At 47.9% G+C, this 24,680-nt stretch overlaps 1 protein-coding gene and 1 pseudogene across 2 annotated transcripts in view; one reads left to right on the top strand and one right to left on the bottom strand.

Moving 5' to 3' along the window:
• PTPRN (protein tyrosine phosphatase receptor type N) overlaps positions 1–24,680 on the top strand; it is a 282,930-nt gene that overhangs the window by 129,419 nt on the left and 128,831 nt on the right. The gene's annotated exons all lie outside the window — the stretch shown is intronic.
• Positions 4,057–4,175, bottom strand: LOC134947325 (5S ribosomal RNA; annotated as a pseudogene).

Below are 24,680 nucleotides of genomic sequence, written 5' to 3'. Positions count from 1 at the left end.
CCTGGGATTCCTCCGATGCATCCTTGCGTGTAACGCCTACTGCTGCTGGCGCTGCTGTTGTTGCTGCTGGGAGTCGATGGTCATCCCAGAGGGGAAGTCGTAAGCCCACTTGTACTACTTCCAGTAAGCAATTGACTGTCCAACAGTCCTTTGCGAGGAAGATGAAATATCACAGCAGTCATCCTGCTGCAAAGCGGATAACTGAGGCCTTGACAACTATGTTGGTGTTAGACGTGCGTCCGGTATCCGCCGTTAGTTCACAGGGAACTAGACAATTTATTGAGGCAGTGTGCCCCCGTTACCAAATACCATCTAGGTTCCACTTCTCTAGGCAGGCGATACCGAGAATGTACACGGACGTCAGAAAAAGACTCACCAGTGTCCTAAAAAATGCAGTTGTACCCAATGTCCACTTAACCACGGACATGTGGACAAGTGGAGCAGGGCAGGGTCAGGACTATATGACTGTGACAGCCCACTGGGTAGATGTATGGACTCCCGCCGCAAGAACAGCAGCGGCGGCACCAGTAGCAGCATCTCGCAAACGCCAACTCTTTCCTAGGCAGGCTACGCTTTGTATCACCGCTTTCCAGAATACGCACACAGCTAAAAACCTCTTACGGCAACTGAGGAAGATCATCGCAGAATGGCTTACCCCAATTGGACTCTCCTGTGGATTATTGTGTGTGCATTAAATATGGGCAAATTCCAGCACGTCCCATGTTTTGCACATACCTTGAATTTGGTGGTGCAGAATTTTTTAAAAAACGAGAGGGGCGTGCAAGAGATGCTGTCGGTGGCCAGAAGAATTGCGGGACACTTTCGGCGTACAGGCACCACGTACAGAAGACTGGAGCACCACCAAAAACTACTGAACCTGCCCTGCCATCATCTGAAGCAAGAAGTGGTAACGAGGTGGAATTCAACCCTCTATATGCTTCAGAGGTTGGAGGAGCAGCAAAAGGCCATTCAAGCCTATACAATTGAGCACGATATAGGAGGTGGAATGCACCTGTCTCAAGTGCAGTGGAGAATGATTTCAACGTTGTGCAAGGTTCTGATGCCCTTTGAACTTGCCACACGTGAAGTCAGTTCAGACACTGCCAGCCTGAGTCAGGTCATTCCCCTCATCAGGCTTTTGCAGAAGAAGCTGGAGACATTGAAGGAGGAGCTAACACGGAGCGATTCCGCTAGGCATGTGGGACTTGTGGATGGAGCCCTTAATTCGCTTAACAAGGATTCACGGGTGGTCAATCTGTTGAAATCAGAGCACTACATTTTGGCCACCGTGCTCGATCCTAGATTTAAAACCTACCTTGGATCTCTCTTTCCGGCAGACACAAGTCTGCTGGGGTTGAAAGACCTGCTGGTGAGAAAATTGTCAAGTCAAGCGGAACGCGACCTGTCAACATCTCCTCCTTCACATTCTCCCGCAACTGGGGGTGCGAGGAAAAGGCTCAGAATTCCGAGCCCACCCGCTGGCGGTGATGCAGGGCAGTCTGGAGCGACTGCTGATGCTGACATCTGGTCCGGACTGAAGGACCTGACAACGATTACGGACATGTCGTCTACTGTCACTGCATATGATTCTCTCAACATTGAAAGAATGGTGGAGGATTATATGAGTGACCGCATCCAAGTAGGCACGTCACACAGTCCGTACTTATACTGGCAGGAAAAAGAGGCAATTTGGAGGCCCTTGCACAAACTGGCTTTATTCTACCTAAGTTGCCCTCCCACAAGTGTGTACTCCGAAAGAGTGTTTAGTGCCGCCGCTCACCTTGTCAGCAATCGGCGTACGAGGTTACATCCAGAAAATGTGGAGAAGATGATGTTCATTAAAATGAATTATAATCAATTCCTCCGCGGAGACATTGACCAGCAGCAATTGCTTCCACAAAGTACACAGGGAGCTGAGATGGTGGATTCCAGTGGGGACGAATTGATAATCTGTGAGGAGGGGGATGTACACGGTGATATATCGGAGGATGATGATGAGGTGGACATCTTGCCTCTGTAAAGCCAGTTTGTGCAAGGAGAGATTAATTGCTTCTTTTTTGGGGGGGGTCCAAACCAACCCGTCATATCAGTCACAGTCGTGTGGCAGACCCTGTCACTGAAATGATGGGTTGGTTAAAGTGTGCATGTCCTGTTTTGTTTATACAACATAAGGGTGGGTGGGAGGGCCCAAGGACAATTCCATCTTGCACCTCTTTTTTCTTTTATTTTTCTTTGCGTCATGTGCTGTTTGTGGAGGGTTTTTTGGAAGGGCCATCCTGCGTGACACTGCAGTGCCACTCCTAGATGGGCCCGGTGTTTGTGTCGGCCACTAGGGTCGCTTATCTTACTCACACAGTCAGCTACCTCATTGCGCCTCTTTTTTTCTTTGCGTCATGTGCTGTTTGGGGAGGGTTTTTTGGAAGGGACATCCTGCGTGACACTGCAGTGCCACTCCTAGATGGGCCCGGTGTTTGTGTCGGCCACTAGGGTCGCTTATCTTACTCACACAGCGACCTCGGTGCAAATTTTAGGACTAAAAATAATATTGTGAGGTGTGAGGTATTCAGAATAGACTGAAAATGAGTGGAAATTATGTTTTTTGAGGTTAATAATACTTTGGGATCAAAATGACCCCCAAATTCTATGATTTAAGCTGTTTTTTAGGGTTTTTTGAAAAAAACACCCGAATCCAAAACACACCCGAATCCGACAAAAAAAATTCGGTGAGGTTTTGCCAAAATGCGGTCGAACCCAAAACACGGCCGCGGAACCGAACCCAAAACCAAAACACAAAACCCGAAAAATTTCCGGCGCTCATCTCTAGTATAAACCACCGTAAGTATATAACATATGTACAAAAAGACTGGGCTTCACCGCATCTGAAGGGTGCTTCCCCGCTGCACGATGAGTCTCACGCTGGACCTCGCGGGGGGTGGTTTATACCGCCGCTTGCGGTACGTTGTGTAACCTATGTGTGTCTGATCTTTTTAATAAATCAATTTGAAATACAGTTATGCACTATGGAGCGCTCCCCTTTTTGATTGAATTGTGTATATATATATATATATATATATATATACACACTGTATATAGAAGCAATTTAAACTGCACACATAATATCAGTATTTTCAATAATGTGCAGAGTCTGTAAAAATGTACAGTACCATCCGTCCTTAAGAAATCCACCAGTGTCTCAAGCAGGGTACATAATACTCCAGGGAACGCTGAGGAAGGTGGTAAACTGAAACAGCTGGGAACACGTTGGCGTCCATGCTGGACGTATTCTTGCGAAGTATTATGGATTATTCATGATATGCCTTATTTATCCTGAAGGCTGGCAATAAATGTTTTGCAAAGTAACGGTGTGCTGGTCCTGTCCCCTGATGAGACCCTGGTGTATTTCTTAAGGATGGATGGTATTTTAATGTATAGGGGGTATACCGCACAGGAAGATGTTAAAGTATAAATTAGATATTGTAAGTACCAAAATACAATGATAAGGCGAGAAAAGGCAATCTTTTCTAATCAATCTTAGATTTGGTGGTGCACCCTGAGTCAGTAATGAAACGTACAACAAAAAAGGAGAAAAGAAGACTCTTTTGTGGGTGCACTCTTAAATGATCTTAAAGTATTAATGATAAGATAATTAATAAAATCATTACATTTTTATTAATGTCACAAATAAAATAAAACATAAAGTAGTTGGATACATAATTGAAAAAAAGAAGAACAAAGAAGAAGTAATGGAATCAATAATGCCAATATTAATATTGAATAATGGTTGCAAGCTGTCTAGGCTAGATCAAAATTCAAGTATACAGTGAATCCACAGATTTGACTCAAATGTCTGCCTGATAGAGAGGAATATAAATAATATATTTAAATTTATTTAGATTATAGAACACTCCGAGCCTCAGTGATAGCTGTGAATGTTGCCTGAAATAAAGACGGTACTAATGTCCTGCTACTTGTGTTGAAGGAGAGGTAGAAAGAAAGTTAGATACAAAAGATGAATCTGCTGTCAGTGTTAGACATTGAACATGAACGTCCGAAAATATTCTACTAAACCAAGTATTCCCCAAGAGTCTCCCACTTGAGTACTGACTCAGCCCAACACTGATTAGCTTCCAAGATCGGATTGGTTCGGGGGTTTCCAGTGTGGTATGATAGTAGAAAATTTAACCAATAATCTTATGCTCTAGAATCACTGATGAGAGTTCACGAATATTCTTAGATGATAGAGATTATTGACAGTACTGAGTCCTAGGGAGAAAGCTTAAAGGGGATCTGCTGCCACCGTTAGACAGGGGAAAACCCTGAATCAATGGTGAGAGTCCCGAAAGATAGTAAAAGTAAGAAAAGATCAGAAACCCATCCGATCTTGGAAGCTAATCAGTACTCAAGTGGGAGACTCTTGGGGAATACTCGGTTTAGTAGAATATTTTCGGACGTTCATGTTCAATGTCTAACACTGACAGCAGATTCATCTTTTGTATCTAACTTTCTTTCTACCTCTCCTTCAACACAAGTAGCAGGACATTAGTACCGTCTTTATTTCAGGCAACATTCACAGCTATCACTGAGGCTCGGAGTGTTCTATAATCTAAATAAATTTAAATATATTATTTATATTCCTCTCTCTCAGGCAGACATTTGAGTCAAATCTGTGGATTCACTGTATACTTGAATTTGGATCTAGCCTAGACAGCTTGCAACCATTATTCAATATTAATATTGGCATTATTGATTCCATTACTTCTTCTTTGTTCTTCTTTTTTTCAATTATGTATCCAACTACTTTATGTTTTATTTTATTTGTGACATTAATAAAAATGTAATGATTTTATTAATTATCTTATCATTAATACTTTAAGTTCATTTAAGAGTGCACCCACAAAAGAGTCTTCTTTTCTCCTTTTTTGTTGGATGGTATTTTAACCAAACCTTTGATGCATGCCCATTATATTTAATATAAATATGTGTGTGTTGTAGCACAGTTGTCAACATGCCTGTCAACTCTCCTGACTTGGCTTGTTGCTCTTCTCACAAGAGCCATCATTACCTCACCACCGCAGCCTGGGGAAACGTTGAGGAAGAGTGGCTGATGAACTATGCCTTGAGTGGCGCAGTCTGCCTTGGGTGGTCTTCTGTTTGCTGGCGGCCGGGCTCCCGACGACCAGCATACCGGCGCCGAAATCCCGACCGCTGGCATACCGACAGATTTTCTCCCTCTTGGGGGTCCACGACCCCCCTGGAGGGAGAATAGATAGCGCAGCGCGCCAGCGTGCCCGCAAGGGGCTCATTTGCGCTCGCCCAGCTGTCAGTATGCCGGCGGTCGGGATTCCGGCGCCGGTATGCTGGTCGCCGGGAGCCCGGTCGCCGGCATACCCTACTACACCCGTCTGCCTCAGCAGCTCTGCTGCTCTGCCAAGCATTCACTGCAGCTTGCCTTTGGCTCTAGGCTGCAGCTTTGGCTCTAGGCTGAACACAGTCTTGCGAGATTTGATGTCATCATCTCGCGACACAGTGACTGTACGGCTGCCGAGTAAGTTCCTGAGCTAACGAGGAGCACCAGTACCTGTCTGCGCAACGCTGTTTTACGGTTTTTGGTAGTAGTGGCTGGGGACCAGGGACAGTGTGTGGTGGCCCTCTATGTGTGGGGGCCCCGGGCCAACTGCCCCTGCCGCCCCGCCTAAGATCCGGTCCTGTGACAATGCAAGTATCAATTCAATTAATGCGGGGGATTATGCATGTGCTAGTGGAAATCAGTGTCAGCCATTGATTTTTTTACACTGGCCGCAGCAACCATAATTTATATGGACCTAATTCATTGTTGATGTTCATGCAATGTATTGATTATCGGCAAACTCTGTATGTGCTGCGATCACAACGCGCATGAGCGAGGGTGCTGCTGCGATCCTGTTTGCACTGAGAACTTTGTTGCAGAGTCATTGACAGGAAGTGGGCATTTGGAGGTGTCAACAAAGAAGTTTAAGCACTTGGCGCATGTAGTGCAACCTGAGCCAGGTGTACGTTACCTGGCTAGGTTGCATCACATGTGATGTGCTGCTGCTGTGAGCCCCTGCTTGTAGATGAGGAAATCGTTCTGCACTCCTCTGACTACCCGGATCCACCGAAGTGATGCGACAGTCACTGAGAGGATTGAGATAGTTTGGTAACTCACATGTCAGAAAATGTGGTAAATATCCCAATCTAATAGGGCCGGACCCCTATGTACTTATCCTTGGAGAGAGATAAAGTACCAGATGACTTTAAATTTTCAGATACAGCCTGTAACATGACATGAGCTGACTGGCTGGTACTTTGGGATCAATGTACTAAGCCTTGGACAGAGATAAAGTGGACGGAGAAAAGGTACCAACCAATCAGCTCCTAACTGCTATGTTACAGGCTGTGGCATAGCTAAATTAAGGGGGAAGGGATGCAAGGTATACTTTGTCAGCCCCCTCCCCCCCCCCCCCCCAGCCAGAGCATACTGACATCACTAGCTTTCCCTCATAAGCAGCAGCAGAACCAGCAGCCAGAATGGGAGCAGAACAGTATGCAGTGAAGTCAGAGACACAGGAGTATCATGTTTCATGAGCTACCGATAGAGCTTTCCACCCAGAAGAGAGATAGGAGGGTGAAGAGAGGTCTAAATTACACAGGGATCCCAGCTTCTCCTCTTCCCTGCTTGGGTGTCTGAATCTTGTGTAAACTGTAATGCAATTAAACCATTTGGGTCTAGAGATATAGACACACACAGAGAGTCCTCCTGAGTCCTGTCCCAGTGTGTAAGTAGTACAGATGCTGCTGCTGCTGCTGCTGCTGCTCTTGCATGTGGCAAGATACATTATTTTATTTTTCTATGTGTATTTTAAGGTTAAGTTGTCTTTGTTAGACTACAAGAAAATTTTATATAATAGTTGTCTTTCAATTAGGTGGAGCTATGAACAGTATCCAGGCATTATTAAACTATTAGTTTCAAACTATTATACACCATTGTTTTAAATTTAATATACACAACCCATACCTCCCACTATGACCCATTCCAGGAGGGACAACATGCTCTCTACCTGGATTTCCTTCTTAATTTATGATTGCAATCACCTGTGTTGAAATATCTTTCTTATCACTTAAATAGTTCAACACAGGTGACGCCAATCATATATTAAGTGGGAAGTCCAGGTTGAGAGCATTTTGTCCCTCCTGGAAAGTCACCTATTGGGAGGTATGCACAATCTAATATACACCGTCCAGCTTCCATCGGGCCCCCCATGTCTTAAGTGCTTAATCCGGCCCTGGGCTGTGGGGTCTATTTACTAAGCCTTCAAAGGAGATAAAGCACCAACCAACTAACTCCTAACTGTCATTTTTCAAACCCAGCCTGTGACATGACAGTTAGGAGGTGATTGGCTGGCACTTTATCTCCATCCACTTTATCTCCTTCCAAGGCTTAGTAAATAGACCCCACTGTGTTTGAAAAATGACTGGAGCTGGTTGGCTGGTACACTGGTGAGATGTATTATAGTGGCACGATCCATGCCAGAGTCCATCAGCCTAGTGCTGATTCTCTGTGTTTAGTCCCCTGGCCGGCTCCACTGGGAATGTGTGAGATCTCACTACTATTGCAAGATCTCCCGTGCAGCCCGGAGACGGCAGCCTCCACAGCCAGGGACAGTGCTGTCCCTTCGATGGTGTAGGTGTTGGAATGGTGAGTGACGGTTCATACATTGCCCTGCATATTTGTGTGCTGTCTTGCAGATAGCAGCATCGATATAGACAGGTCACAGTACACACACCGCCAGAGTCATACATGGGGGAGAAGCAGTATTGCGCACATAATATGTGCTGATAACGCTTCTCCCCCATGATGGAGAATCATACATTTACCCCTTTATCTCCTTCCACTTTATCTTTCTCCAAGGCTTAGTACATAGACCCCTCTTTATGTATCTACAGTACATGAGGCAAAATGCAGTTGGTTACAGGTCAAAAGTGACTCATTTACTGTTTATAATTATCACAGTAAACAAATGAAGAAGTAATCGTTTCACAAGAGTGTACTTGTCACCTGCACACATTGCGCTCAATCAAGTTAACTGGCCCCGCACACAAGGGTGGCAAGGTGCTGCTGCAACAGCATTGGAGCTTGCCCCCTCTCAGTCTTATCTCAGATGTGTAGATTTTTGTACTGAGCCCTACGGAGCTGCAAACAAAAATCCACAAATCCAGCGATACCGTAAGTGCTTCATATAGCTGCTCTTACTGACACCCATGAGTAAATTGAGGTTAATTGGATGACTCCATTGAGCCTGATGCAGTGTAGAATACAACTCATCCATAGTAGCTCTCACCTTGCACACAGTACGCATAGTCACCCATACGCAGAGTTATATGCCCCGCCCATATGTTTGGATTTTTAGCCATTGTCATTAGCAGTGTGTACTTGCAACGGTCCGGTATGATATACTGGCAGACGGGATGCCGGCTGTCAGTATACCGACAGTGGAATCCCGGCAGCGAGTTCCCATGCGGGCTTGCTGCGCTCACCACGCTATGGGCCCGGTGGCGAGCGAACTATTCCCACTTGGTTGACAGCATGGACCCACCAACCAAGTGGAAATTAGGGGTGGGTGTCGGGATGCCAGCCATCGGCAAAAATGCCGGCTGTTGGTACTCCGGCATCAGTCTCCTGTACACGGAGATCCCGACCCCCGGTACTGGTACTAGACAATATATTGCAGATTTTGCGATCTGCAGTGGATTACAATGACCATCATATATTCCATCTAATTCATTGTTTGATGAATTGTGTGGTCGCATCTTCCCATCTGATGTGCTGCATAACAGATGTAGTGATGCAACGTAGGATGGGGTGCGCTAACATTAACATTGTAACGATGTATCAGATCAATGTGTGGAGCATCGTGCAGTGTGTGATCAGGCACAATACATCAAAGGGGTCATTCCGAGTAGATCGCTAGCTGCCGTTGTTCGCTGCATAGCGATCAGTGAGAAAAAAGGCTAATCTGCGCATGCGTATGCACCGCAATGCGCACGCGCTTTGTACGGGTACGAAGTCCATTGTGGTTTTGCACTGGTTCTAGCAACGATTTCAATCGCACAGCCGAACGCAAGGAGATTGACAGAAAGAGGGCGTTTATGGGTGTCAACTGACCGTTTTCTTGGAGTGTTTGGAAAAACGCAGGCGTGGCCGGGTGCTTGTTTGGCGGGTATCTGACGTCATTACCGTGTCACTCGTTGCAGCAATCATCGCACAGGATAAGTAACTACAGTGCTGGTCTTGTTTTGCACAAAATGTGTTTGCAGGCGCTCTGTTGCACAGGCGTTCGCACTCCTGCAAAGCGAAAATACACTCCCCCGTGGGCGGCGACTATGCGTTTGCAGGACTGCTAAAAACTGCTAGCGAGCGATCAACTCGGAATGACCCCCCATATTGGATTGTTCCAGTGTATACCCAGCTTTAGAATACAAACTCTAATTTTAAAATCCCATTCAATCTGCACCCAGTCAGACATCTAGAAGCAATAATTCACAGATGGATCTAGAAGCACTAATTCACAGATGGATCTAGAAGCAATAATTCACAGATGGATCTAGAAGCAATAATTCACAGATGGATCTAGAAGCAATAATTCACAGATGGATCTAGAAGCACTAATTCACAGATGGATCTAGAAGCAATAAATCACCCATGACTTTATTCCGACGAACTTAACATTTATAACTAGCTAGCTTATCACTAAGAAATAAACACACGGACACCAACTGCTAGATTTAAAAGGTCAAACAGATATTTATTGTTTGGTGACCTGTCATTTAAACTAAGAATATTGGAGGATGGCAAGAAAAGGCGCTATCAACTCACCAGCACCAGTCAACTATAATAAACCATAAAATAGGAGGGGCCTCACAACCGCCTCCTTAACATAACCTGCACTGTGCAGGCTCACCCCCCTTACTTTAGCAGAGCCGTGGACGAACCCGCACGGGAACATCCGTAGTCCACCCGCAAGGGGAGGGCATACTCGCTGTTCATTCAAAAGGCGGTGCCCCACAGTGACCACTTATGTAACTATTTGACCGCTGGCTGGTAGCGACTTTCCGCCCATCTGGCTATCAAAGCCTGCTGAGAAATGGAATTAGAGGCCCGAAAAGCGAGCCTCAAGCAACCTTATAGGGAGGGTGGGAGGGCATCCAAGAAAAACTGGCAAGAGGAAGATGGCTGCCAAAACCCTGAACTATATACCCCTGTGCAAACTCCTCCTACCTATCCCTAATAGGCACCCATCTGTCACCTGACCACCACTGTCAATCACTAAGGCTAGCCCTGCCTATCCTCAACACATGTCAGAAAAATTCAGGGAGTTTATGTGGCTTCGAGCCTATGCGGATCTCTGCCTGCCTAAATCACCCATGACTTTATTCCGACGAACTTAACATTTATAACTAGCTAGCTTATCACTAAGAAATAAACACACGGACACCAACTGCTAGATTTAAAAGGTCAAACAGATATTTATTGTTTGGTGACCTGTCGTTTAAACTAAGAATATTGGAGGATGGCAAGAAAAAGGCGCTACCAACTCACCAGCACCAGTCAACTATAATAAACCATAAAATAGGAGGGGCCTCACAACCGCCTCCTTAACATAACCTGCACTGCGCAGGCTCACCCCCCTTACTTTAGCAGAGCCGTGGACGAACCCGCACGGGAACATCCGTAGTCCACCCGCAAGGGGAGGGCATACTCGCTGTTCATTCAAAAGGGGGTGCCCCACAGTGACCACTTATGTAACTATTTGACCGCTGGCTGGTAGCGACTTTCCGCCACAACAAGGATTTTAACAAAAAACCGCAGACCGCCATCCACCAACAACAGGAGAAGAGATTCAACCGGACAGTACTCTAAAAATACTGTCCAAGAACACACCAATACCCGCAGGGGAAAGGTGAATACCATCTTCCCTATAAAACTGCACATTGTGCAGCACCAAAAGCGGATGCCTAACCACTAAACCTCCTATTGCCTGCACGTATACTGACACTGCGGAATTAACTTTCTTGCTAGCTTTTTCTATAGCGGAGAAATGAATGGCACCCCGCCAATGGAAACGGGGCACTATGTCGGACCACACCACTATCACCCGTGGCCAAGATGCCCGTAACGCCACTAAGTCCGCTTTGATACTCAAGATGAGATCAATGCCTTTGACCCTCCCCATATCATTCCCCCCGAGGTGAATGACAACCCAGCCGGGCCGCCCCCACCTCCGCTCATGGCGAAACAGCAAGCGAAGTAAACCCATCCAACGTAAACCTCTAACTCCTAACCATCTAACTACCTTGTCCCCAAATAGTTCGCCCGTTCGTCCTGCCATTGGATGCCTCTCCGCCCAAAAAATAAAAGAATGGCCAATGAGCCAAATCTGATCCGAGATGTCCAAAGTAGCTGCAAAAAGAAAATTCCTTACCGTCAGACATTATAAAGATCAAAACAAATTAACGCAGGGGCAAGACCCACTCACCGGGGAGGGCCTTAGTCAACGATTCTCCACAGGAAGGGCGGCACCAATAGACCCCCAACCTCCGCATCAGGTACCAGCTCCCTAAACTTGTCGAACTCAAAACGCGACAGTGCGTCAGCAATTCTGTTGTCAACCCCTGGGACATGCGCAGCCGTGAAATGAATGTTATGCCTCAAGCACTTGAGCACAAGATAACGCAACAAGCGCAGAGCCTCAGGAGAGGACGAGCGCTGGTTATTAACGGCGTGCGCGACGCCCAGATTGTCGCAGCGAAATACAATACTCCGATCCGACAAGCTGGGTGCCCACAACTCAACCGCCACTATCAAGGGGAATAACTCCAGCAGGAACAAGTTCTTTGTAAACCCTCGGGTCACCCATGCTGTGGGCCAAGGCGCGGCGCACCACTGTGTTCTGAAAAAAAGCCCAAACCACCAGCAGCGTCGGTGAAAAGTTGTAACGCAGCGTTGGAACAGCGTTTCGCTGGCCACAACACCTCCCGGTTAAAAGAAACCAAGAAAGTGGACCAGGTTCTCAAGTCCTCCCTGACCTCGCGCGAAATATAAACCGTATGGTGAGGTTTCCGTACCCCCGCTATGGATCTCTCAAGTTTACGGCAGAAAACCCGGCCCATGGGTATGATCCTACACGCAAAATTAAATGACCCGAGCAACGACTGAACCCGTTGTAGTCTGACCCTGCGCGAGAGGAGGCACTGCTCTATGAGACCCAACACTTTGAGCACCTTATCGGCCGGAAGCCGGCAACAGCCGGCTTCCGAATCGATTTCAATGCCCAAGTAACTGAGGCATGCCGTGGGCCCCTCGGTCTTATCCGAGGCCACGGGAACGCCCAGGTGACCGAATAAACTCTGAGCTAAACCCAGTACATCCCCGCACGCCGACCCCACCCTTGGACCCACAAAGAGAAAATCGTCTAGGTAGTGGGCGACCCCCGGGTGGCCGGAGGCCGACACTATGCACCAATGCAAAAATGAGCTGAATTTCGCAAAATAGGCACAAGAAATGGAACACCCCATGGGCAAGCACCTGTCTACATAATACCCACCCCTTAACCTGAAACCAAGGAAACGCAGGGAGTCGGGGTGGATGGGCAGGAGGCGGAAACCGGACTCAATGTCCAGCTTGGCCATGAGGGCGCCGGGACCCGCCCTTTGGACTAACCGCAGGGCCTCATCAAACGATTGATATCGCACCCTGCAAGCTTCCTCCGGGATGGAGTCGTTGACCGAGCCGCCACGGGGGTGTGACAAATGCTGGATGAGGCGGAATTTACCCTGAGCTTTCTTGGGGACCACCCCTAACGGTGAAATGCACAGCCGGGGCAGGGGGGAGGACGGGAAAGGGCCGCTCATGCGCCCCAAATCGATTTCCGCCCGAACCTTACGGGCGACCACGGAGGGGAAATCCCGTGCGGATTTTAAATTGCGCCTGGAGACCACGAGGACCGAATCCGGGATGGGAAGCCTGAAACCGCTACGAAAACCTTCCAACAAAAACAACCCCGAAGTGACGTCGGGGTAACTGCCCAACCATTTAGCCAATTCGGGGACGTTGATGGGGGAAAATGCCTTACTTTCCACTTCCGGGCACCTCGGCAGCATCAGAGGGCCTGGACCCGGAAGGGGACTGGCAATCTTTGGCCGGGTGCCCCCCGCCGCACGCCTTGCAGGAGTGGCGAAAACGGCAGTTAGCCCCCCGGGAACACTTGCCCTCGTTGAAGGCAAAGCATTTCCCTGTATTCCCCGTGGGCGGGCTCGGCCGGACATTTAAACCCGGCTTACCGCCCTGGGCTTCATAAAGGGGCCTATTCTGATGAGTGACCTCTAACCAAACTTCCACGTCCTTGAAACCCAAGGGTAGTGTCGGGTTACCGTCTTGGTTACGACGGAATTTCTCATCGTAATCCCTCCACGCGTAACCCTTGGATGTCAAGTACATTTCATGCACCAGGTACAAATACTTGACCGTGTTGTGATATTCCTTAGGCCTCGTCTCGGCGTAGCACGCCGTGAACACTAAAAACCCCCGGAGCCACTGGTGAAAATTGCGAAATGCATTCTCGCCAATGCCACCAACCTTCTTGGCCTTATCGAAAGCCTTCCGCATGTCATCCGTAAGGGTGAACATGTCGACGTATTTACCTCTCTTAATCTTCTCCCTCATCCGTTTACGTAAACCCCTGGTGACCGCAGTGTTAGCGCAGTGCACCATTTCCGTAAAACGCGGAGGGTCAGGCGTGGCTGCCGCAGCTGCGCCCTTAGCCTTCCTCTCTTTCTTGTGCAAGCGATGCGCAATGAGCCTAGCTAACTTACGCGGGCGCCTGGGGGACCCGGAAGACCTAGTATCAGAAGAGGAGCTGGAAGAAGAGCTATCAGAAGAAGGATTAACTGTCTCACCCGTTCCCGGAGGACCCCCCGCGTCCACTGCTGCGATGGCGGGGCCGGATGGAACCTCTTCAGGGACCCGAGATCCCCCCGTCTCCACATGTTCAGCCTGCTTCGCCGCTCCTGTCTGTGCATCGCTGGATGTTGCTGTCGTCGTGGCCCCCGACAATCCGGCCGGGGGAGAGACCCCCCTCGCCGTACCTGCAGCTGTTGGGGAAACAGAAGGGGGGGGAGGGGAGGCACAAAAGCAGCCACCTCCGGGGGGGGGAACCGGAGGTAGCGGGGGAGGGGGAGCCGCAAGCGGGGGCCGCGAACCGAGTGCGGGCAACCCCGGTGTCGCGACGCCCGTCATTTCAAACGCAGCGCCAGACGCTGGAGGCACCGTGCCCGGGGAAGTAAAACCAGCGTGCCAAGTGGACGGAGCCTGTGAGGGCCCCTGGGGTAAAACCACTGGAGTAAGAACCCCCCCATTGCGCAAAACCCGGATCACTCGGCGTGGGCCATGAGGTCACCGATCCCTGCGCATGCATAAACGCCGCCGGCAAATAAGTGGACGAAAAGGGAGCAGGACCCCCGCGGAATGCGGGTGCCGCCCCGGAAGTCATGACCGGGAGCTGCAATGACCCCGACCAGGCCACTGCCACCGAAGCCGCCGGAAGGAAACCCGCGGGCGAAGCCGTATACGTGCCGCCCCGGTACCCGAATGGAGCGGCCAAGGAACTTGGTCCTGACCCCATCTGGTGCACCAGGAGCTGGCCAGCAGACGGCGTCGGCTCGCTGGGCCACAGGCCACTCACAGGCGGCAGCAGTATCTGGGACACCGGGAGCGCCCGGGGTAAATCCCAGATGTCTGCCCACTGACGCCCGACACCCCGCTGCCCCCCACGATATTGGCACCTATGGAAACGGTGGGGGGAAACAGAGCCTGCGCATGCTCAAACGCAGGCCCCGCACCCCCCGTTGTCCCTGGACCAGAAGGCAGGGACACTACATCCTGCACCAGCCAGGCACCCGCAGGGGAGCTGGCCGGTGAAAGCCCCGTCATTCCCCTCCTCCCCGCTGATTCGCGGCACCCACCCGCCGGGTCACGTGACCCGCCAATTGCGGCCGTGTGGAGAGGCGTACTAACGCCTGTGGAGGCCGGAGCCCCGGCGCGCGCGGCTCTGCCGCTGCGCCGGGCTCCGGGAACGGCCGACGCTGGGGAAGCACCGCCGCCCGTGGAGAGCAGGACCCTGTCTCCGGCGGGCGGCGAAGCGGAGGGGGGGACCGCGCGCACCCGCGGCCGGCGATAGCCCGCTGACGCAAGCGGTCGGGAGGCCTCAGCCAGGCGGCGGGGGGGGGGGGGGGGCGCTGATCTTCTGGGACGGGGAATGCTGCAGCAAAACAGTGTGGATAACACCTAAAGCGTACACTGTAATCTAAAGGGAGGGAGCAGTAGTATATGCAGTATTTAAAAGAGGGGAAATAACTGACAAAATGCTGTCAGTATGCCTTACCCTCATCCAAGAAAAACTGGCAAGAGGAAGATGGCTGCCAAAACCCTGAACTATATACCCCTGTGCAAACTCCTCCTACCTATCCCTAATAGGCACCCATCTGTCACCTGACCACCACTGTCAATCACTAAGGCTAGCCCTGCCTATCCTCAACACATGTCAGAAAAATTCAGGGAGTTTATGTGGCTTCGAGCCTATGCGGATCTCTGCCTGCCTAATTCACAGATGGATCTAGAAGCAATAATTCACAGATGGATCTAGAAGCAATAATTCACAGATGGATCTAGAAGCACTAATTCACAGATGGATCTAGAAGCAATAATTCACAGATGGATCTAGAAGCAATGGAGCAGAGTTTAAAAGCAATAGATGGAGCAGAGTTTAAAAGCCAGTGAAATCATGGGGTATATTTATTAAGAATTGGGTTTTTTAAAACTACTTTTTGGTAGTGTTTTTCCACAGCATTTAAAATATCAATAACATTAAAGGCAAAATTCTGTGCGGATCTCGCCCCTAAATCTGTGATGTCATGACGTCACACCTAAGGGGCAGTGGGCATCAGCTCTGGTAAGGACATTCTGCTTGCACACCACTAGTTAAGACCCTGGGAAAAATAGGTATGGGACTCAGGGTCGAGAGTGTCTAGGTTAACACACATTAGGTTGACACCTATTGGTCGACAGTGAGTAGGTTGACACAGGAAATAGGTCGACACTGCCAATAGGTCAACGTGGAAAAAGGTCAACATGAGTTTTTTGTTTTTTTGGTGTTGTTTTCTTCGTAAAGTGACCGGGAACCCCAATTAGTGCACCGTGTCCCCTCGCATGGCTCACTTTCCTCGCCATGCTTTGGGCAAGGTTACCGATCCCAGTTGTAATCCACGTGGATCGTAAAGTATGAAAAAGTTAAAAAAGATCATGTTGACCTTTTTCTATTTCGACCTTGTTCATGTCGACTTAATGGCCACATCAACCTATTTTCTGTCGACATACTGTTGATAATAGGTGACGACCTAATGTGTGTCAACCTAGGCACTGTCTACCCAGAGTCCAGATACTGGGAAAAACATGGCTGGATTTGCCTTCAATATTACTGCTGTTCTACAAATCAGTGCTTAGTAAATATATTCCCCGGTGTCAAACACAAACATATTTAACTTGCAGTTTCAACATTTCATGCATTTGACTTACAGTGAACTCATTGAATGGAGCAGGCAGCTTTCCAAACAAAACACATGTGAGTAATAATAAGTGGGTTTGGGTTCATTAGAAACAGTGGTTTCCATCCTTATGTATATTACTAGTCAGAGGCGTAACTCTGGGAGGCAACAGAGTCATCTGCCACCGGGCTCCTGCTCTGAAGGCGGGCACCTCTCTTATTCTGTGAAACCATTCAATTTAGTTAATCGATAGCTGCCGCTATATCTTCCGTGGCCGACTTCCTCACTATTCCCTGCACCTTACAAGTCAGTCACACCCTTTTTATTATAGATATACATTTTACAAGTGTCATACCTAGGATTAGAACCCACAACCTTTTACACTGGAAGCAGACACCTTACTGATGAAGCTATTTGCCCCTCTATAGGAAATTTGAGAATTCTAACTATATGATGTTAGTGCTCTGACAATTACAAGTAACTTCATATAGATTGAATTCTCATTTTTCCTATGCACTAGCGAATAGCTCTATAATTAAGGTGTCTGCCGTCAGTGTAACAAGTCATGGCTTCTAATCCTGGGTATGACTGCTAAGAAATGTGTGATTTAAAATAAAAGACAATTAAATGCATATATACATTTCATTTCAGAACTCTCTCTCTCTCTCTCTATATATATATATACACACATATATTTATCTAAATTTAGAGGGGAGCACCAATATTTATCTTGCCTCCGGGCAACTCCAACGAACTTACGCCACTGTTACTAGTGTTTAGAATCCAAGTACAACACATTAATTTTACACTTACGAGACACTTAACCTTACCTTGTGTTGTGCAATCCCCTGTATAAAACTCCTCCATGGGGATGATTCAATTGTTTCTAAGTATTTTAGCTCTCGTTTAAGGAGCCCAGAAGTTATTCAGTTGTTTTGGCTGACCAGCATAGGCGTGCGCAGACACTGGCAGGCGGGTGCCGCTCCGGACTTCCCCCCCTCCACGGCATTATAGTGTTCTCTCACCTCCCCTGTCTTGGATATAGACTGCTTACCTGGGCCGCCCAGGTGAGCAGTCTATGACCCGCCCAGGTGAGCAGTCTATATCCAGGACAGGGGAGGTGAGAGAACACTATAATGCCGTGGAGGGGGGGAAGTCCGGAGCGGCACCCGCCTGTCAGTGTCTGCGCACGCCTATGCTGACCAGACCCAAGAAGATTTCTGCTCAAGTCCTCCTGAAGTACAATCAGAAATCCACATAAAGGAGGCTGGTTGTGAGTGACAGACATAACTGAAGCACACCCAGCACTTAGAATGGGAGAAGCTTCTTAACCTCGCTAATCCCGTCCTTTAGGGCACGTGAAAGGGGCTATCGTGGGAATCCAATGGGGGAGATTTACTAAGTGTTGTAAAGTTATAAAATGGAGAGAAAGTGCCAGCCAATCAGCTCCTTACAGCAAAGTGTTTGAAAAATGACAGGAGCTGATGGGTTGGTACTTTATCTCTCTGTACACTTTATCTCTCTCCAAATCTTAGTACATCTGCCCCTAAACGCTTCCTTGCGGCTGGTCCAATTGAATAACTCGCGGTCACTTTAGATGGGAGCTACAATATTCAGAAACAATTGAATCGCTCCCCAAATATACAGTTTTACAGTTTCACATGTTTGTGAACAATGATCTTTGGCCAGTACTGTATATACTGTATGCTGTAAGTAAATAAAGCTCTATGGTCTGCTATGATTGTTCTGAAATTTAAACAGGTAAAATAAACTGTGTTGCCACATAAACTATTTATAACATTGCAGTTTATTTATCCAAGCTATTGACATGGGCCCTCATTCCGAGTTGTTCGCTCGCTAGCTGCTTTTAGCAGCCGTGCAAATGCTAAGCCGCCACCCTCTGGGAGTGTATCTTAGCGTAGCAGAAGTGCGAACGAAAGGATCGCAGCTCTGCTGCAAAAAAAGATTGTGTCGTTTTTAGAGTAGCTTCAGACCTACTCCTACCTTGCGATCACTTCAGACTTTTTAGTTCCTGTTTTGACGTCACAAACACGCCCTGCGTTCGGTCAGCCAAGCCTGCATTTCCTCAGGCACGCCTGCGTTTGTATCTGTCACGCCTGCGTTTTTACACACACTCCCCGAAAACGGTCAGTTACCTTCCAGAAACACCCACTTCCTGTCAATCACTCTGCGGCCAGCAGTGCGACTGAAAAGCGTCGCTAGACCTTGTGTGAAACTGCATCGGCTTTGTGAAAATACGTTGCGCGTGCGCATTGAGCCGCATGCGCAGAAGTGCCGATTTTTAGCCTGATCGCTGCGCTGCGAACAACGGCAGCTAGCGATCAACTCGGAATGACCTCCTTGGACTCTTTCATAAAGATGGCAGCATTTAGTGAGTAACTTATGAATGTTTCCTACAGCATAGCTGTGCTGTTACCAAATATATATATATATATATATATATATATATATATAATTGTGACAAGAACACTGGGATAGTGTTTGAGGGCAGGTATGTTTGTCCCAGGTTCTTGTCTTACATGTATTAGAAAAATGAAATCTTCTAGGAATATGTTTTGTTTTGTTAGAACCTTTTCAGTTTGTTAGAAAAGGTGGGTAAGGGCCCTGAAAGAGAGATGGGGCAAGTTCCAGACATTGGGCCCAGTTCGGGTCTTTGGCCTCACAGAAGGCTAATCAGGCTTTCAGCTGTGTAAGAGTGTTATAGAGCTGCTGGCCTGATTAGGGTGTGCAGACTGCCTGGGAAGACTGCAGGATCTCTGTGATAGAAACACGCTTCCTGATACAAGTGAGCTATACACTGTTTGCTGGAGAACTCTGTGTTTTTTTGTTTTAGTGATAGTTAGGAACATCTTGTGTTTAGTTAGTGCCGGACAGGCAAGGTATTTTCTTTTGGTGTTTGTTTTATTTTCTGTATAATAAAACTGGCTGGGGCCAGTTGTACCGGAAACTGGACTTGTGTGGTTCCTCAGCTGCTGCAGGCTGCCATTTATCCCAGGAAACGGCACCTTGTACCCTTACAGTGTTACAACATGGTGGAGAATGCGAGCATGCCGTTCTGCGCATAAGTGAAAGCAGCAGCTTTGTGAGGCCTGCAGAAAACGGTGGTTTATGCAGATACAGCCCAGTGTGAAGTTACTGAGACTCGCCCTGAGGATTTGATATATGTCCTGGGTGAAAGCAGCTACAAAGCCGCCTGAAAAATCTGTCGACATGGAGGAACTGCTTAAAGCCTTGCTGCAAGCTACAGCGGCTCAGCAGGAGGCCAACAGATAGCAGCAGGTGGCAATGGAGGAAAATAGGAGACAACAGCAGGCAGCTGTTGACGAACTTTACAGGCAACAGCGTCAGGATAGAGAGGCCTTAACAGAAGTGGTGCAGAGCCTTGCAGCCCGGATTGGAGATGTGGCCGTCAGTGCTCCGACCAGCTCTAGTTCTATACGGGCCAGTCACTTCCTGCAGAAAATGACAGAGGCTGATGATGTGGAGGCCTACCTGACCACGTTTGAAAGGACTGCCGAGCGTGAGAACTGGCCGAAAGCACAGTGGGCCAGTCTGCTGGCACCTTTTCTATCAGGTGAGCCCCAAAAAGCGTACTTTGATTTAAGCCCTGCTGAGGCTCGGGACTATGATAAACTAAAGACTGAGATCCTGACCCGCCTGGGAGTCACGCTGTCAGTACGAGCACAACGGGTGCACCGGTGGGTGTACGCCATGGAGAAGCCTCCTCGCTCCCAGATGCACGACCTTATTCTGCTAACCAAAAAATGGTTACAGCCAGAGACATTAACTGGTCCCCAGATGGTTGAAAGAGTCGTCATGGACCGCTACTTGAGATCTTTGCCCATGGTCCTGCGCAAGTGGGTGAGCCATGAAAACCCGGGTACTGCTGACCAATTAGTGGACATGGTAGAGCGGTATTTGGCAGCAGAGGAACTACTGATGACCACCCAGCAACCCATAGATCCTCGACAGCGCCCTTCAGTAAAGACTGGTAAGACTGTTCCTTGGGAAAATGTTGCTGGGCGGATAAGAGAACGCAAGGCTGGTGACACTGTAAACACTGGCCCTGGAGACAGGCCAATGGGGCTAGAACGGTCTATGCTGCCCAAACGGGTTGATAATCGTGTGGTTAAATGTTTTACGTGTGGTATGCCAGGTCATGTTATTGCCAATTGCCCAGTCACGCAAGAACCCATGCAATGTGATGCTGCCTTTGAATGTTGCAGAATGTCTTTCTTTGCTAGGTTAGCCTGTACTGTGGTACCTTCACCTGAGCTGGAAAAACAAATGTGTGATGTGTTCTTAGAGGGTAACCGGGTAGAGGCCTTGCTAGATTCAGGAAGTTTAGTTACCCTCGTGAAAGCTGGGTTAGTGAACCCCTTATAGGTCCAGCAAATACCTATTGGGGTAACTTGCATACATGGGGATACCCAACATTATGTCACTGCTGAAGTGAATATAGAAACTTGTTTGTGGGTCAGCAATTGTTAAAGTAGGACTGGTCCCCACCTTGGTGCATGAGGCCATAATAGGGAGGGATTTTCCTCATTTTTGGAAACTGTGGGAATCACGGTTATCAACAGATGTGAGAAGTAAAGAGCCAGTTGATAATACCGGTGATTTTATGGATGTACGTGTGTCTTCGGAACTTTCTGACCCTTTGCCTTTTGCTAGTTTGGCTGGGGAAGTGACAGATGGGGAGTCCAGTGAGGACCCTCTTGCTGGGAACAGAGACATAGTAGTTAGAACTGAAAGCATGCCTGACCTGGAGGTAAAGAAGGATCTGTTTGCGTCTGAACAGTTAAAGGATCCTACCTTAATAAAGGCTAGGGAGAATGTTAAGGTTGTTAATGGGGAACCTGTGGTACCAGGTGACAGGGTTACGTATCCCCACATGGCCATCTGTAATGAGCTCTTGTACCACATTGTCAAAAGGGGTGAGGATGTGGTGGAACAGCTGGTAGTTCCCCAGCCTTATCGGAGAACGGTACTAGATTTAGCTCATAGTCACGTTACCGCAGGACATTTAGGGGCAGAAAAAACCACTGAAAGAGTTTTACAAAGATTCTTTTGGCCAGGGGTTTATAAAGAAGTGTCTGAATATTGTTCTTCCTGTCCTGAATGCCAGTATCATGCCCCTAGACCCCATTTCAGGAGCCCACTAGTTCCCATGCCTATTATAGAGGTCCCGTTTGACAGAATAGCCATGGATCTCATGGGGCCCTTGTTAAAGTCTGCTTGGGGCCATCAGTATATCCTGGTAATTATGGACTATGCCACTCGATATCCTGAGGCTGTCCCTTTACGCACTATCACAACCAAGGCGATAGCTAGGGAGCTGGTGCAGGTTTTTAGTAGAGTGGGAATACCAAAAGAAATTTTGACTGACCAAGGTACTCCATTTATGTCAAGGATCATGAAGGAATTGTGCAAATTATTTAAGGTCACTCACCTCAGGACGTCCATCTACCATCCCCAAACAGACGGGTTGGTGGAAAGGTTTAATAAAGCATTAAAAAGTATGTTAAAAAAGGTTGTTGAGAGAGATGGGAAAAACTGGGATTGTTTGTTGCCCTACTTGTTAATGGCCATCAGAGAAGTTCCTCAGTCCTCTACGGGGTTTTCTCCATTGGATTTTGTTGTATGGTAGACACCCCAGAGGGCTGTTGGACATTGCCAAAGAGACGTGGGAAGGACAGCCCACTCCTTATAGAAGCGTTATTGAACATGTATCACAAATGCAGGATAGGATTGCAGCCGTGGTACCTATTGTCAGAGAGCACATGGAACAGGCCCAAAGTGCTCAACAGAGGGTATATAACCGGAGTGCCAAGATACGGGAATTTGCTCCTGGAGATAGAGTTCTTGTTTTGGTACCCACTGTGGAAAGCAAATTCCTAGCTAAATGGCAGGGTCCATTTGAGATTAGGGAAAAAGTGAATGAGGTTAATTACAAAGTATACCAGCCAGGAAAGAGAAAACCCGAACAAATCTACCATGTTAACTTAATCAAACCCTGGAAAGATAGGTTGTCTCTGTCAGCGGAGCCTTGCCCTTCGGAGTCTTCACCTCGGTTGCTTCCCGCAGTAAAGGTGTCAGAGACATTATCAGCTGACCAGAACAATCAGGTTAAAGAATTTCTCATCCAAAATAGGGAGATATTTTCAGAGCTGCCTGGCCGAACGACCCTAATAAAACATGACATTGTCACAGAACCAGGGGTCAGGGTTCATTTAAAGCCATATAGGATTCCTGAAGCTCAGCGAGAAGCTGTTACTAAAGAAGTTAAAACCATGTTAGAACTTGGAGTCATAGAGGAATCTAACAGTGAGTGGTCCAGTCCCATAGTTCTCATCCCGAAGCCCGACGGTAGCATACGCTTCTGTAATGACTTTCGTAAGTTAAATGAGGTGTCCAAGTTTGACGCGTACCCCATGCCCCGTGTGGATGAGCTTATAGAAAGGTTGGGAACAGCCAGGTTTCTCACCACGTTGGACCTGACCAAAGGTTACTGGCAAATACCTTTATCTGATAGCGCAAAAGAAAAAACAGCCTTTTCGGTTCCGGAGGGGCTGTACCAGTATAAGATGTTACCCTTTGGGTTGCATGGGGCTCCAGCAACCTTTCAACGGGCGATGGATAAAATGTTGAGGCCCCATATAAAATATGCAGCTGCCTATTTGGATGATGTGGTAATTCACAGTACAGACTGGGGGTCCCATTTGGTTAAAGTACAAGCAGTACTGGACTCAATCAGAGAGGCAGGGTTAACTGCTAACCCAAAGAAGTGCTGCCTCGCAATGGAGGAGGTCAAATACTTGGGCTTCACCATAGGCAGAGGTCTAATTAGGCCCCAATTGAATAAAATTGATGCTATTCAAAACTGGCCTCGTCCAGTGAATAAAAAACAGGTAAGGGCTTTTTTGGGAATAACTGGGTACTATAGATGGTTTATTCCCAATTTTGCGACCACAGTGGTGCCGTTGTCAGACTTTACATAGGGAAGCAGTCAAATATGGTGAAATGGAACCCTGATGCAGAAAAAGCGTTCCAAGCGTTAAAAGTGGCTTTGTGTTCACAACCGGTATTGATAACACCAGATTTTTCAAAAGAATTTGTGGTACAGACAGATGCCTCAGAGGTAGGGATAGGCGCTGTGCTGTCCCAAACCAGAGATGGGGACGAACACCCTATCATTTATTTGAGTAGGAAACTCAATGAGCATGAAAAAAGGTATGCCATTGTGGAAAAGGAGGCTTTGGCCATTAAGTGGGCACTAGATACCTTGAGATATTACCTCTTGGGTAGACAATTCAGACTAGTGACGGATCATGCCCCGTTAAAATGGATGTATGTAAATAGAGGCAAGAATGCTCGTGTAACTAGATGGTTTCTAGCGTTACAGGATTTTAAGTTTACTGTCGAACATAGACCGGGTACACAATTGGCCAACACAGATGCATTGTCCCGCATCTTCTGTTTGGGGGCTACAAGTGTTCCGGCCCCTAGGTCGAAACAGGGGAGGGGGATATGTGACAAGAACACTGGGATAGTGTTTGAGGGCAGGTATGTCCCAGGTTCTTGTCTTACATGTATTAGAAAAATGAAAACTTCTAGGAATATGTGTTGTTTTGTTAGAACCTTTTCAGTTTGTTGGAAAAGGTGGGTAAGGGCCCTGAAAGAGAGATGGGGCAAGTTCCAGACATTGGGCCCAGTTCGGGTCTCTGGCCTCATAGAAGGCTAATCAGGCTTTCAGCTGTGTAAGAGTGTTATAGAGCTGCTGGCCTGATTAGGGTGTGCAGACTGCCTGGGAAGACTGCAGGATCTCTGTGAGAGAAACACGCTTCCTGATACAAGTGAGCTATACAGTGTTTGCTGGAGAACTCTGTGTTTTTTGTTTTAGTGATAGCTAGGAACATCTTGTGTTTAGTTAGTGCCGGACAGGCAAGGTATTTTCTTTTGGTGTTTGTTTTATTTTCTGTACAATAAAACTGGCTGGGGCCAGTTGTACCAGAAACTGGACTTGTGTTGTTCCTCAGCTGCTG

The sequence above is a fragment of the Pseudophryne corroboree genome, chromosome 7, assembly GCF_028390025.1.
Source record: "Pseudophryne corroboree isolate aPseCor3 chromosome 7, aPseCor3.hap2, whole genome shotgun sequence".
In the NCBI taxonomy this organism is placed as follows: domain Eukaryota; kingdom Metazoa; phylum Chordata; class Amphibia; order Anura; family Myobatrachidae; genus Pseudophryne; species Pseudophryne corroboree.
Note: the sequence above shows the minus strand (reverse complement) of the source record. Positions and strands in the feature narration are given on the sequence as shown.